This window comes from Bacillus rossius (assembly GCF_032445375.1).
Source record: "Bacillus rossius redtenbacheri isolate Brsri chromosome 9 unlocalized genomic scaffold, Brsri_v3 Brsri_v3_scf9_1, whole genome shotgun sequence".
Taxonomy (NCBI): domain Eukaryota; kingdom Metazoa; phylum Arthropoda; class Insecta; order Phasmatodea; family Bacillidae; genus Bacillus; species Bacillus rossius.
In genome coordinates, this window is record NW_026962012.1 from 7,748,904 (window position 1) to 7,763,225 (window position 14,322).

Genomic DNA, 14,322 nt, shown 5'->3' on the forward strand with positions numbered 1-14,322 from the left:
GTTCAAAAATAATATGTGATTACAAAATCAGGAACAAACTACATATACCATTTTTCTTTGTTTACAGCCAATTTCACCACAACACTTTGGGAATAAAATCAGACATTTACATCACAGCCACGTAGTTAAAAAACATAATTTTACTTTTTTTACTCTTTATCAATGAAATTAACATTCTAAACTGTATTTCAAAACTATGTTATCCAATTTAATTAATGACATCGGTTCATTATTTCATTTACATCATAACCGAGGCATCCGTTAGTTGATTCACCAGCAAGAATTGCTAGTTAATATGCACTTTACACCTATTTTAAAGAAAATAAATAGGCAAACTGGTGTGTGGGCATTAATAATACAAAAAATTATATATGAAAATTCACGTCTAGTTCCAATAAATCAATGTGTGATATTATAACGTCTTCGAGTAAAAAAGAACACAAATACTATTTACGTGATCTATAACATTTCTGGTTCCACAATAAAAATGATTAAATTTGGCTTTATTAATTTATAGTAAAACAAATATTTAAAAATTACCTTCCTTTACTATGCTAAAAATGCACTTTCTAACCAACTTAAGAAGGTCATGCCACTCATGTTTAATATGAAAATGTATTTGTTATCGAAAGGAAGTTGTGGAACTGATCTTAGTCAAGTGGTTACTTTAATACTTTATTCGTATTGATTCTGTATTGTTGTTGCATGTGAGAAAATATGCATGCTTGATCATGACCACGTAACGTCAAACTAAGTTCTTTAGTTTTATTTTCAATAATTTTTCAACATACTACACTTTAAACATACTACACTTAGCTTAAGGTCATTGATGATACAACTTCCATTTAATTCTGCGTTAAAGATGTTGAAGACGCCACTGAGCTCTCAAGAGCACTAAGGAACTAGACTTATCTCGCAGACGATACAACTAGACAACTCTTACACCTCCGAAGCCAGTAACACACCGAGTGTCGCGTCGTCCAGTTCTGAAGTATATACTCACGGTCTCTGAAATAATATGCGAGTCAAAACAATAACATTTTACGTTATCACATGAGTCAAAACAACCACAATTTTTCATTAATTTATTTGATTAAAATATCACAACTGTCAATAAATTTAAGATTAAACCACCATATTTGAACAGCAAGTACCATCAACATCAAAACTAGCTAAGTTGTACATTATAAAGGACCAAGCATCCCTGAATTATGAATATGATTTTTTTTAAACCTGGGAAAAGAGAATCGAATATTCAATAATTTTAATTTAATTTTATTTATTATGCTTGTTAATGTGCGCAGTTAATACTGGAAAGCAAATAAGGTTAACAAATACCTTTAACTATTCCAGGTACTGAAATAACAGAGAGCACAAATGCTCAGGTAAGAATCCGAACCCCGTATAACTGCGAATACTGTTTTGTAGTGATATAATTTTTTCTCGTTTGAATGTAATTTTACATTATTATTATTTTTGTTCCATTTGCCAAATAAAAAAAAAATACTATAGTGCTCTAGCCCGAGAGTGAGTAGTGTGGTGTTTAATATGTATCTTTCCTACCCCTCTCAACCATTGAGTTCCCCACTCCTGAGAGATTCACGTTTTGCTTCTCTCTGATGGGGCCATTACCTTTGAACTACACCACCGGTCGTTAAAGGAGTTTCACTTGAAGAAGAAGGTGACGGCGCCTGACCAACTGTAACTGCCACTCGCCTTCGTCCGGGAAGCGGGCCGTTGCAATTGTTCCTCCGGTGATTAACCCCGCAGGCAACTGTCACTGGCGCGACATGCGTTTCCCCGCGGACTTACAGTCTCTTGAGGTCTGTAAAACTGTGGAGGGGGGGGGGAGAAGGGTGAAGGGTGCAAAACCCAACACAACGCATAGCGTGTCTGGCACGGTCGGTGCGCACGAAGAGTGAGAATTGGCGTTTTCCTGCCCGAGACACCCTGAAACACGACCCCACCTGACGTTGAAATACCTCCCCCTCCCTTTCTCGACCCTCCCGTTGTGAAGGGGGCAGTAATTTGAGTGTAACCATCACGCCCATGTTGCGTGCGAAGCTGGCCGAAGCTCGCTGACACGTGTAATCGGTCCTCCCGTTCCGGGCGCGGCGTTGCCAAACGTACGATCGTCGGTGCATGAGTTCCAGTAGGTATTGCAAACGTATTTTTTTAAAGTTATTAAGTAACCAACAACTATCGCCAACGAAAAGACACGGTCTTCCTTTTATCGAAACTACTCTCTTATCTCAGTAATATTTTTACAGTCATACAAATAATAACCTACACTACTTCACATCATGACTACACGAAAAAAATATTGCTAAGTTATCGAAGCCTTAATAATTTTCTAAATTGCATTAACTAATTAATTAATGCAAGCTATATATTTTCTCAACACAGAGCGTTAAAATAGTTTTTGAATACCATTTGTAAGACGTATAGGCCAAGCGAAACCAAACCACGAGGCCAGTCCATGTACAATGTCAGGCGTATGGGTCAAGCGAATCAAACCAAGCTTCGTCGATACTTGTTATATATTTTAAATAATTATATTTCACGGTACTTTTAGTATCATAAAGTTTCATTTGGCACACTAATAGGTTTGGTATATACCTTAATGTTTACGAACGTTACTATATACGGGTTTATGTTGCTACATATACGACCGTCATCTAGACGAATTTGGCAAAGTTTTTAGACATTTCTGTTCATTCAACTCCCGTTCCATTTACGAAATTACGCATACCAAAAGCCATATACCGAGACCTAAGATGTTTACACATCAAAAATATGCCATGGTAGACGCAGGTATCACGTTGTGTAAGGACGTTATAAACTTCTACAGCACTTTGTTTATCTGACTTTACATGCAGATATCTTTTAGTGTTATGGATCTGCTACAGCTACAAATATTCTTTGTCAAATTAACACTTTTCATATATGTTTGAATAATGTAATTAAAATTACGAAAACGTTTGAAATTCAAACGTTAACGATCACATGCATCAATGTTTAGTCAATGTTTACACAACAATTGATTCTGATGGTCCAATTTTGGAAAATTATAATGTATTGTTTGACTTATGTACAGAAGTGGAAAGTTCGCCAATCTTTTGCGTGAATAAGAGTTAAAAGATTGATATTTGTAATTTTATTTACATTTTTATTTCTTAAATTTCCATTAATTGCTGATTTAATTGTGGTCGAACAAATTAACTCTTGTCACTGAATGGCAAATTAGAGGCGACGTAATGAAGATGTAGGATATGCAGTACATGGAGATTTTTTTGTGTGTTGTGCTGAGCATGATATTATTCATTATTGGTAGGCCTGAGCGATTATTCTTTGCTTGAAGTATCAAAAATAATAAAAGTTTTTTTTTCAAAACTCACTTTGAAATAACGAATATTTAATGTATTAGAAGTTTATTAAAACTGTGGCATATCACATCTTACAACTATCAACATTGCGGTTGAGAGTCACTGTTGTGCAATTTATATATATTTTAAAGTAACTTGACAACAAGCAAAGAGTAGTCAATTTGCAAACACTGCAAAAAATTCCCCAAAATTTAATAATAAATATTAATATTTTTAAAGTAATTATAAATAACAGTAAAATAGATATAGCTAAGGCATCTTTGTAATTCATTTTTTAAAATAAAAAATTCAAAAATATTTTGTCTATTGTTCCTGTAGTATGTACATGTATCCGATAAATGGTTGATATTCATATAAGAGCTCGTTTGAAATAAAATTAAAAAAAAATATATATGTGTCCATGCAAGCTTGATAAACCATACGAGAAAATGGGTACAAAGGCACGGTACGACATGCGGTAATAATGGCAGGCTGGTGCTATGTCGCCGGCAGCGCATGCCGAATGCCTGTACGTCGCCCCGGGGCAGGAAGGCGCTCCACCCAGACGCCCGTCCGTCCGGGCGATAATTTATTCACGCGGGCCGCGACCATTGTTACCGCTGCTCCGTTGTTCCCAGGCAATTATATGGACCGCAGTGCCAGAACTTTACCTCCCCCCCACTTTATTTTTTCAACCCCGCGGCAGACAGACCACTACCCCCTTCCCCCTCCCTTCAGGACCAGCGCTGATCCGCCATCCGTCCGCAGACACGAGGAGAACACAGACGGATGGACACCCACTCCTCCACCTACACAACAAAAAAAAAAAACAATAAAAACAGACAGACTGATTGTTTCATGTGTGAGCGGAAACGAATGATTCACGATGACGTTGAAAAAAAGGGGGGGGGGGGGGGGGGACAACTGTTGTTCGAGCACCTTCCCGTCCATACTCGCGAGAACAAAGAAGAAATAAACTTTTTATTTCACCCGGTGTTTCGAAACTCGGTTTCGGTACAAAAAAAAAAAATTCTGTACTTTTACATTTATTCCACCCGGTGTTTTGAAACTCGGTTTCGGTACACTGAAAAAAAAAAAACAATTTCTGTACTTTCACAAACGATTTCCTTTGTAAAACAGTTGCCAAGAAACAAGTTTGTAATGCTACAAGAAAGATATGGTAACTTTGTACAACACACAGCTATTGTTAATTTTTCCATATAAGAAATACGTTTTTTGAGATAATATTGAGTATTTCTTACAAACAAAAACTGGCGCATAATTATTTACTTTTTTTTAATGGTTATTTTCAAGCAATATTTTTTGACCGTGGAAACGGTAAACCTAATATTCATCTATTAGACTTTATTTTGATTTATTATGCTCGTTGACTATTCACATTGATGCCTTGTGCCATTTCTTAATTCCAAACGTTCTCGATGAAAACAATTTTCGCTACGAATATACCGAAGCTTAGGCCTCTTCTTATTACTTAGCCTACTTCTATCTTGGTACGACAAAATTAATGTCCTTGTAACAATTAACTTCTTCTTGTTGAATCTTACCAATTTCAACCACTCATAAGTAAAATTGTCTTTCAATATGGAACTCAATCCTGTTGGTTGGAAATAATGTTTGCAAACTCTGGAGTTCACCGATGCACGACAGTGCTTCGTGGAGGTTCAAACAAGGCTAAAAGTTTCCAAACTAACGCTCTCGGATATTTTAACTTCTTCCCCTGGTATGTACTGGCCAATCAACACAGCTGTTACAAATTTACCATATATAACCACAAGTTATTTCATTCCAAAATTACATATCAATATTCACTTACACACAGTATCAAAATTATACCCGAATCGAATATAGTCTTCTATAAGGAGTATTCTGTTGAGATTGTTAAGCCACTAAATTAAAGATTTACAAATTTTAAATATCAAAATACAAAGGAGACTTAAATTGGCTATAAACAAAACTTGAAAATCCTACTAATATTATAAACGCGAAAGTTTGTAAGTATGGATGTTTTGTTACTCTTTCACGTAAAAACTACTGAATGGATTTTAATGAAACTTTACAAAAATATAGCTTATACATCAGAATAACACATAGGCTACATATTAATATGAAATTCCATCCTTAAGGGAGTGAAAAAGTGAAAATTTCATTTTATAACAGAAAAAATCATAGGTCATTGACATACAAATAGTGAGTGAGTGTCATTTATTTATGTCTGCCACACGATCATTCACATAGTAAGGTCTTGCAAATTAATATTTTTCTCCTTGGTGAGACCAGCCTACTTAGTGGAGCTCGCAGCGGCTAGCAAAATAAAGGTGCTAATAACAGTTTGGTTCTTAACTTCGTCAATAGATAGAGTTGCCTTGAATTTTAAACGCACCTTCGTTCGATGCGTTTGTCATGTCTTTAATTTTCGTTTGTTTGTGCCGTATGCGTTCCTATACCATGTATCCGTATGCTATTAAATTTTGGTGAGTTGTTATGCAGATGCCCGTGAAGGTTTCTGTGACGGTATAACTATTTAGCAATAGTTGGAGCACGAATTGTTTCAAAAAAGGGCTTATTTCATATTAAGTATATAGCGGCACTTCGTCTGTTTTTGTTGTCTAAGTGCACACGCATGAGACAATTTTTTTAAATATAAAAGAGAGACAGAGATAGAGTGATATACAAACAGAGTGAGATTGAGAGAGACAGAGAGATAAGTAAAGATAGAGCGAGGTATAGAGAATGAAATGGGTTAGATAAAGAGATATATAGATGTAAAGCGCTATATAGAGATTTATATATAGAAGAGATAGAGATATTGGGAGGTATATATGTAGATATAACGAGATAAATAGAGATAGAGAGATACATATATATAGATGTAAATAGAGATAAATATACCCTATATTTAGAGATATGGATGGATTATTTGTATGTGTGTAACTACTTTAAACATATTACAAAACAAAACTGAATGAGGCATTGCAATGCATGCTGAGCATTAGCTAGATAACGGAATCATTTCAATATTAGTAATCTCTTATTTTTCAGCTTTTTTCTATAGTGCTTTATAATGTCTAGATTACATACAGACCACCAATTTTTCGATTTATACAGGTAAGTAACTATACACTGGCAGAACAACGTCTGTCGGGATCTGAAAGTGATATAAATTATTTTGCACACTTGACATTCAAATTAAAAATACAATTACTAACTACATCTGATTTCGAAAAAGGTGCCCTTCACCCTGTTTTCAGCCCGAGCAACGCCGGATACTGCAGCTAGTCAAAGATAAATTAGCCAACTAAACAGTATTCAAACAAAACTATAGAGGTTACACCCGGAACTACAAGATGTAATTTGGAGAAAAAATTGTTGAAATTTTGAATTAGCAATTTCTTTATTATATAAATAAGTATAATCCTTATAGCTCTAATTACATATCAAAATTTTTAAATAGCGGATATATATTTTAAACTATTAATTGTGAATTGCGGGCTATATTTCGAAAAAAATTGAAATTGTTCGTATTATTTTAATTTGTTTCATAATTAATTATTAAAAATATAAACCATTATGTAACTGAGCGTTTAAAAACACCATGTTACGAAATTGAAAATCAACCTATCAAGTACCTACGGATACTAAGGCTAAGGCGGTAATAAAATTAAGCGTAAAAATGTATTAATTTTTATCAAGTTGTATCGTTTATTTTAAATAAAATTATATGTAGCCTAATAATGACAAAAAATCTTTATTTTCTTACTACTGATTATAAGTCAATAGAGGAACATAATACTGACTCCAAAATTTTTAAATATTAAATATATTTAAAAATTGCAAAACTATTAAAACTGCTTCAAAATGATTCACTTGTAGGGCAAATTAATAGTTACTCTAAGCCAAGTCACAGATTCGCGGTAGTTTAGGTTTTTTTTCCAGAGTGTTACTATTTACAATGATTAGGATGGTTTGGATACACGTGTCATTACAAGCTCTGACGTCCTGTTTTATCAAAATCAAATTTGGATCGTTAAACAGAAGATGTTTAATTTTTCCTCGTATAAGTTATATTTTAATGCAGTAACATTACCAAGTGGTAATTCAATTACGAGACTGTATTCCAAATAACACGCTACCAAATAAAAAAAGTGAACCATTAACGAAATATATAAGTGACCAAAGTTATATTTTCTTACCAAGGCTAAAACTAAACACTTGAAATTTTGGGTCGTCAATTTCACACACATGCTAAGCACAGTTCTTAAATTTGAATACAAATATATATTTATTAATCTGTGTGGTATTATGCTTCAAAATTTTTGGGCGTTAGAGAAATAGCTTGAGTTTAAGGATCACTGTTAGAAAGTTTACCTTGAATTAAAAAAGACACAGAACAGTTTACATATAATCCAAAAAATTCATAAATTAGGAGATGCATAACCACCTCTAAATTTTGAGATGAACGATAATAAAGAAATATTCAGTTTGAAATATATATTTTTGAATATCTAAAAAACAATAATATATTAGGTACTTAAGGGATTTTTGTGGCAGTGGTTAGAAATTTTTACCAGAATTTTACAGCCCTATTATATTTTTGTAACCAGCAATTAGGCCAAATGATGCACTTTTTTATTCAAAACAAAAAAAAATCTTTATATTGACCGTACATGGAAAAATTGAAGAACATGCTCTAATAAGCTATTGACGGAAATTATTTTGTTATTATGACTCATAGAATTGATTAGCTACTAGCTACGCAAACAAATTTTATGTGTTTTACTTTTATTATAAACACATTCTCGTGTTATTTTTTTATGATTGTAAATCCATTACTTAGTATTTTAAATCATTATTTAAGTGTTAAAAGTTACCGAGTAGGTACTCTTAAAACCAAAATGAGTTTATATTGCATGTAGATGCAAATAATTTTCAACTTGAATTACTTTAAAAAAATTTAAGTGCTTTAGATGTTAATTTACTACCACACAAATTTCTCAAATTCACATTTGATACTTATCTAATTTTAGTCCTCTTAAATATAGAGAAAAGCTAATATGAAAATATTTTAAAATTAGGTATTTTGTCATTATTTTTACTTCAGTAATTTTTTCACAACTAAATAAGTTTATAACACTGAGATGTAAAGAAATTTAATGTACCGTTTTAACGATACTTTAATATCAACATTAATTATTATTTTTGCCAAAATTACCTTCCTCCCAAAATAAAATGATGGGTATTTTGGTAGTTTTATCTGGTTTTGGATCTACAATAACTTCAACCAACGGTTTGTCCCATTTTGTAGAAACAGTGAGTAATTACTAATTAGCTTTATATCACTTCGTCACTTTTTGTTCCATGCTTTTATTAGTTTAACCTATACTGTTATTTCATTCTGCTTATTTATTTGTGCTAAGTAGAGAAAAAAAAGTATGTGTAGTTGCAAAAACATCAGCACAGCTTTGCCGCAATGAATCTAACTTGAACGACGGGTACAACTCGGACGTTGGTTTCAGGCCCCGCCCTCGGGAATGACGGCGTGTCTGGAGGACCTGGTGTTCCGGCACAGCACTTGACTCATCCAGACTGGACACGCCCTCCTCCAATCACGGCCGCCCGCCCAGACCAATCACGGGGCAGCTGTAAGTGGGCCTCATCGACTACTGTGCCAGAACGCCCGGTCTTGAAGATGGCTGGAAGAAGACACGCAGCAACTTCGGGCACTCCAAAGTGTCCACGGATGTGTCTTCGACTTAAAAGACAAGAAATTTTCAATTCTTATACCACAGGTGCTTACGATTTTAATTAAATATTTTACAAAAATAATTATCTTCGTTTACCTAATTCGTTATAAAACAATATTTTTTTTTATTGTTACGGAAAATATAGAAGTGTCAGTCATTAATAATATTTCAGATGCTAATAGGTACACCCAAATTTATGAATGTGCATTGCGTCACACACTTTATTTTGCTTACTCTTTGCGCGCTTGTTTAGAGTCATTTTTACATAACCTTTTTTTATCCCTTCACGTAATATTCATAATTTGTTCTAAGTCTTGGCTGAACTATTTCTGTTTAACATAACTTATGAATTCAAATTTAAGTATACTCTCGTATTAAGTATGTACCGTAGTTTAATTAAGTTTGCCATAGCCTATAGGCTACTGACTTAAAAATTAGACTTTCGTTGTGCAAGGGTTTTTTTTGTTTAAGAAGTAATTGATGAATAACACTTAGAATTTTTTTTACTATTCGCGTCGTAAAAGGTGTAAAAAAAGGATTCCAAAACTGACAACTGACATCACTTGGCAGTTAGCGATGCGGTGTTTACGCCCGATGAAAGGTAGGCGTATTTTCTCCCCAGGTGTGACATTCACCGCTCTCACACAAGAGGCCTGTTTATATTTCAATTTTCCATCCCGCGCTTCCTCGCTTTTTTTTCCAACGCAGCGATAAATCGCATAGTCGATTTCCCCCCGCACTCCCCCACTCCCTCCCTTTTTTTACCTTCTCGTGTCACGATCGGCATCCCTATTCCAAGTGAAGTAAGCTGACAATCGGCAGCGGTGGAAAAGAGAGAGAGAGAGAGAAGATTAAAGTGTTAAGGGAGGGGAGAGGAACGTTTTGATGATTTAGCTGCCGTAGGCTATACACCGCGAGAGGAAAGTCCTGCCATTTCCCCCACGTCCACCCCCCTCATCATCCCCTCTCGCCTTAATTCCCCCATCACGCACCCGCGACCAAAGCCTCGTCGCGCCGCTGGTAAACAAAGAGACGGCGGGAAATCTACCCCCTCCACCCCTCCACCCCACATTTTTCACTCCTCTACCAGTGAACCTTTCTGCTGGTGCACCTCTCCCGCTGGATCATTCCAAATCCAACACCCCCCACCCTTCCACCTTCGACGTAACATCCGCTGGAACCGAGCGTCACCCATCGGCGGGCGTCCCGAGAGCTGATGTCTGCCGTAAGGATGATTGACTCGGAAGGACGCCTGGCGTCGAGAGGATCAGGCCCGGGGCGGTGTTGTTTGATGGCGCCGAGGACATCCTGACCCTTTCGTGGAGGAGGGGGCGGAGGGTGGAGCAAACACTCTCCCCACCCCCTTCTCCCCGCTCTCCACACGGTGGCCCGGACTGCCATTACTGGTATTACCTGCGGGGCGGGCATTAGCGTCGGTGGCTCCGGTGTTCCAGGTTGGACGGGGGGAAAAAAATATAACGGAACAAAGAACGAAAGTACGGAAATCGCCGAACGTGGACGAAGTCGGTTCGCGTGGACGAACGGGACCACGAGTTTTACGATAGGGAAATAAAATATAAATATTGAACGTTCTTCTTTGTTCTTCAATAGGCCGGTTTCTTAGATGTGTTGCGTTTATAATTTCACGTTTTCGCTAATTTTTTTTTATTGAAGTTAAGAAGTTAATGGTTATATAATAGTTAAATCAATCAATATATTATTTTTAATAAACTAAGTATGCCTATACTTCAACGGCTTGGTATTAAAAAAAAATTTCAAAAGATAAACAAATTTGCGCGTCTGCTTGATTCGCATGATAATGATTAACAATTGTATTCTTATTTTATTTTATTGAAGCTTTACGGCTTGTTTGCGATGTCACAAAAGGTGAAAATAATCAACCAACACAAAGCAGTGATTATGGTGTGCAACCATAATTTTACTTGGAGTTATTTCGGGAAACCATGAGAAACTGAAATAAAGCTATCTGATCAAAGTTCCGAACACGCGCCTTCCAGAATGTGAATCACGGTGTTTTAACATTTTGTTTCTTCCTTTAAACGTTTGGCCCGATGATTTTCCGTAGTTATTGACTGTAATATTTGGTAACATCCTAAATATGTAACAATTCTAAAGGAAATTTACTCTACTTGCACTTTTCCTGGATATATTACTCCTTCCTAATCGAATTAGTCTTATATACCTACCGATTTTTATGGTACATTCCCGTAAATTTTTATATATTAGCAGATACCAACATTTAAGAAAAGTAGTCTTTGTATTAAATTCTAAACGTCCTAAGCTAAAGCTATAGGTATAAACAAAAGAATGCCATGTGTGTTAAAAAATTTACTGAAAACAAAACCATTTTTATATCTTACAATTTTATATCTTACATATTAGTAGATAAGCTTTAATGAAAAATAATTCTAAACATTTTCACTTTTCCTCTCTTTTTTTAACAAGAATGTAAACAAACAACTGTCCATATATAATTTTCAATGTAAAATAGGCAAGGCATATGTAAAAATTCACAACTCCTGATTTTGTGAAAACAGCGATATCAGTTAACTTAATAAAACCCAACTGAACTTTTTTTTCTTCATATTTTCAAGCGTGTTGAAAAAGTAAACTTACCATTATGTATATAAAAATAATACTTACATTAGTAAAGTTCGCAGGTTTCGCGGCCAATGTCTGGAGTTGCTTGCCTTCTGGGTTGTAGTGCATCGAAGGAGAAGATATCACCGATGATGGCAACTGCCACGTCAACCGAAACGTCAGTGATATCATCACCTTCGACGAGGCTACAAACTCAGAAGCCGAGCAACTCCAATACTTACATTTCCCAGTATATCCTATCATTGTTCAGAAATAAAAAAAAATTAAAAAAACCGTATGTTTTTGAAAAACTAAACAAAATGGACATTCGAAAATGGTAAAAAATAGAATAGGTTAATTATATGTATGCTATTAAGACATAAATTTAAGTAGATACTGAGATATAAGTTTTTCATAGTAAAATAAAATTGTCATTTTTAACGAAGTGGGAATAATAAATGCTCCATAAACATTTATGGATGCTTTTCATGTTAATTTCTTTCTTTTCACTTGAGTTAAATCAGACTTGTAATTTTTACGTATGAAATTACTTACTTTTTTCATCACTTATGCAAATATGTTAAAAATATTAAAAAAGTACCTACACCCTGTAAAAATGTATTTATTTTTAATGACTTAATATCAGAAAATGGTTTAAAAAAATGTGTGTGACAATTTTAAATGTTAATTATTCATAATTGAGGGTTTAACTTAAGCTTTAGCACCTGAGAAAATAATTAAAAATCTTAATTCTACTTTTCTGACACGCTTTACAAAAAATTAAAAATATTTCTAATCACACACCAAATATTTTTAGTCGTGTTATTTATATTAATAATCTTTCATCTCACTTAGTTGATACGGATGTATAAATTTTCTCCATAATAGCAAATTATTAGTAACTTATTAAAACCCTAAGTTTTTAAATTTCTAAAAATGCATGTTTTCTGTTTCTTACCCAACAATTTCCTTCTGCATGATTGGCATAGGATATGTGCTTTTAAATTAAAAATAAACTTTCTCATTGCAAATTTTCAGTATAACACAGCAGCAAAGGATTGAAAGTGAAGCGTTCAATCTGAAAATTGGTTCGGAGTACTGTTTATATCTTAGAGCAGTTTAATAGTTTTCTAGTGAAAATACGTTTATTGTGCATAGTTTTCATAGTTAATTATTTAGAATGTTCTATAACGTCCTTAGCAGAAAAAAATTATCGTGATGGTCCAAAACCCTCTCTAGTCCAGAACTTCCATGAGTAGAGACCTTCAGAAGTAGCGTTATTTTCCGCTACCAGGATCTACTCCACACAACTGTACACAGATAAGCCTGTGTTTTTGGTCGCTGTCACATTTTACCTTCCGGCCGGATTGCGTGATTGGCTTATTTGAATTTTTTTAATGTTTCTTATTCGTTTCATGTCATTTGATGCTGAGTAAATCTTCTAGCTGTCCAGTGACACTTAGCTGAAAATAATGATGAAAAAAATGATGAAGTGATTTTAATTTTTAATATCTAAGAATAGGTTACTTCAAAACTTCAAAACATGAAACACTACTTGGGTGATTCCTTTTGGTTATCTCATTTCAGTAATTGACCATGGTTTTTTTTTTGTTGGCCTGAACAAGAAAATTTATACCTAAATCCAAATGTTAATTGTACCTTCACACGTATTTCTGTTTCACATTTATTAAGAGAAGGCGTAACACAGATTTTAACAAATGTTACCGTGCTTGAAATAAATCACAGAAATGAGTTTTTTTTTGGGGGGGGGGGGGGGTTCAAAACGAAGGAATAATCTTTGTACAGAAAACAATTCCTTACTTTATAATTCATAAAATATACATACATTAAAACTCACGTCAAAACAAGGCTCATATTCAATTTATGTTACAAGTTCCACGATACAACAAATCCTATTGTATTTAATTTTTAATCTAAGATTTTTTGCAGCTTTTGGAAGGTTCTGCCGGATAGTAAAAAAAAAACTCTTAAGTATCACAAGTAAAAAAATAAAATAAAATTTGTGTGTAGCTACATTATAAATTAATTGTGATCACAAAGTATTTCCAGTTTTTCGCTGGAAATACTACAACCTAACTTTGCTTTTGGACATGTGCAATTATGAGTGATATACATATGATGTAAATGTATACAAATTGGTAGAATTTTAGGCTTACTTAAATATTTATTAACAAACGATTAAAATGAAAAAAAATTAGTTATACTTTAATAGTGGTAAGATATTACTTACATTTTCTTGGTAGCACGTTTTTAAGAAAAATATTTATTCATTTAATGTACCTTCAAAATTCTATTGCCAAAAATGTAGAATGCCAACGGCGAGAGAATTTGATTTAAAGTGATTCTGTAGATTGTTGAGAAGTCTTAAACTTTTACTTAAAATAACTAAAACCAAGATGAAGAAATTTATTTTGTGAAAGTCTGTACCAAGAAATATCTTACAACTTTTTTTTTAATGTAAGAGAACTTTTGCTTTAAAGTGATAATATTTAATGACAGTAAACCATCGTATTCTATAAATAAATATTCATAATAACGGTTGTTAAAATAAAATTATTTTAAATAAATATTAC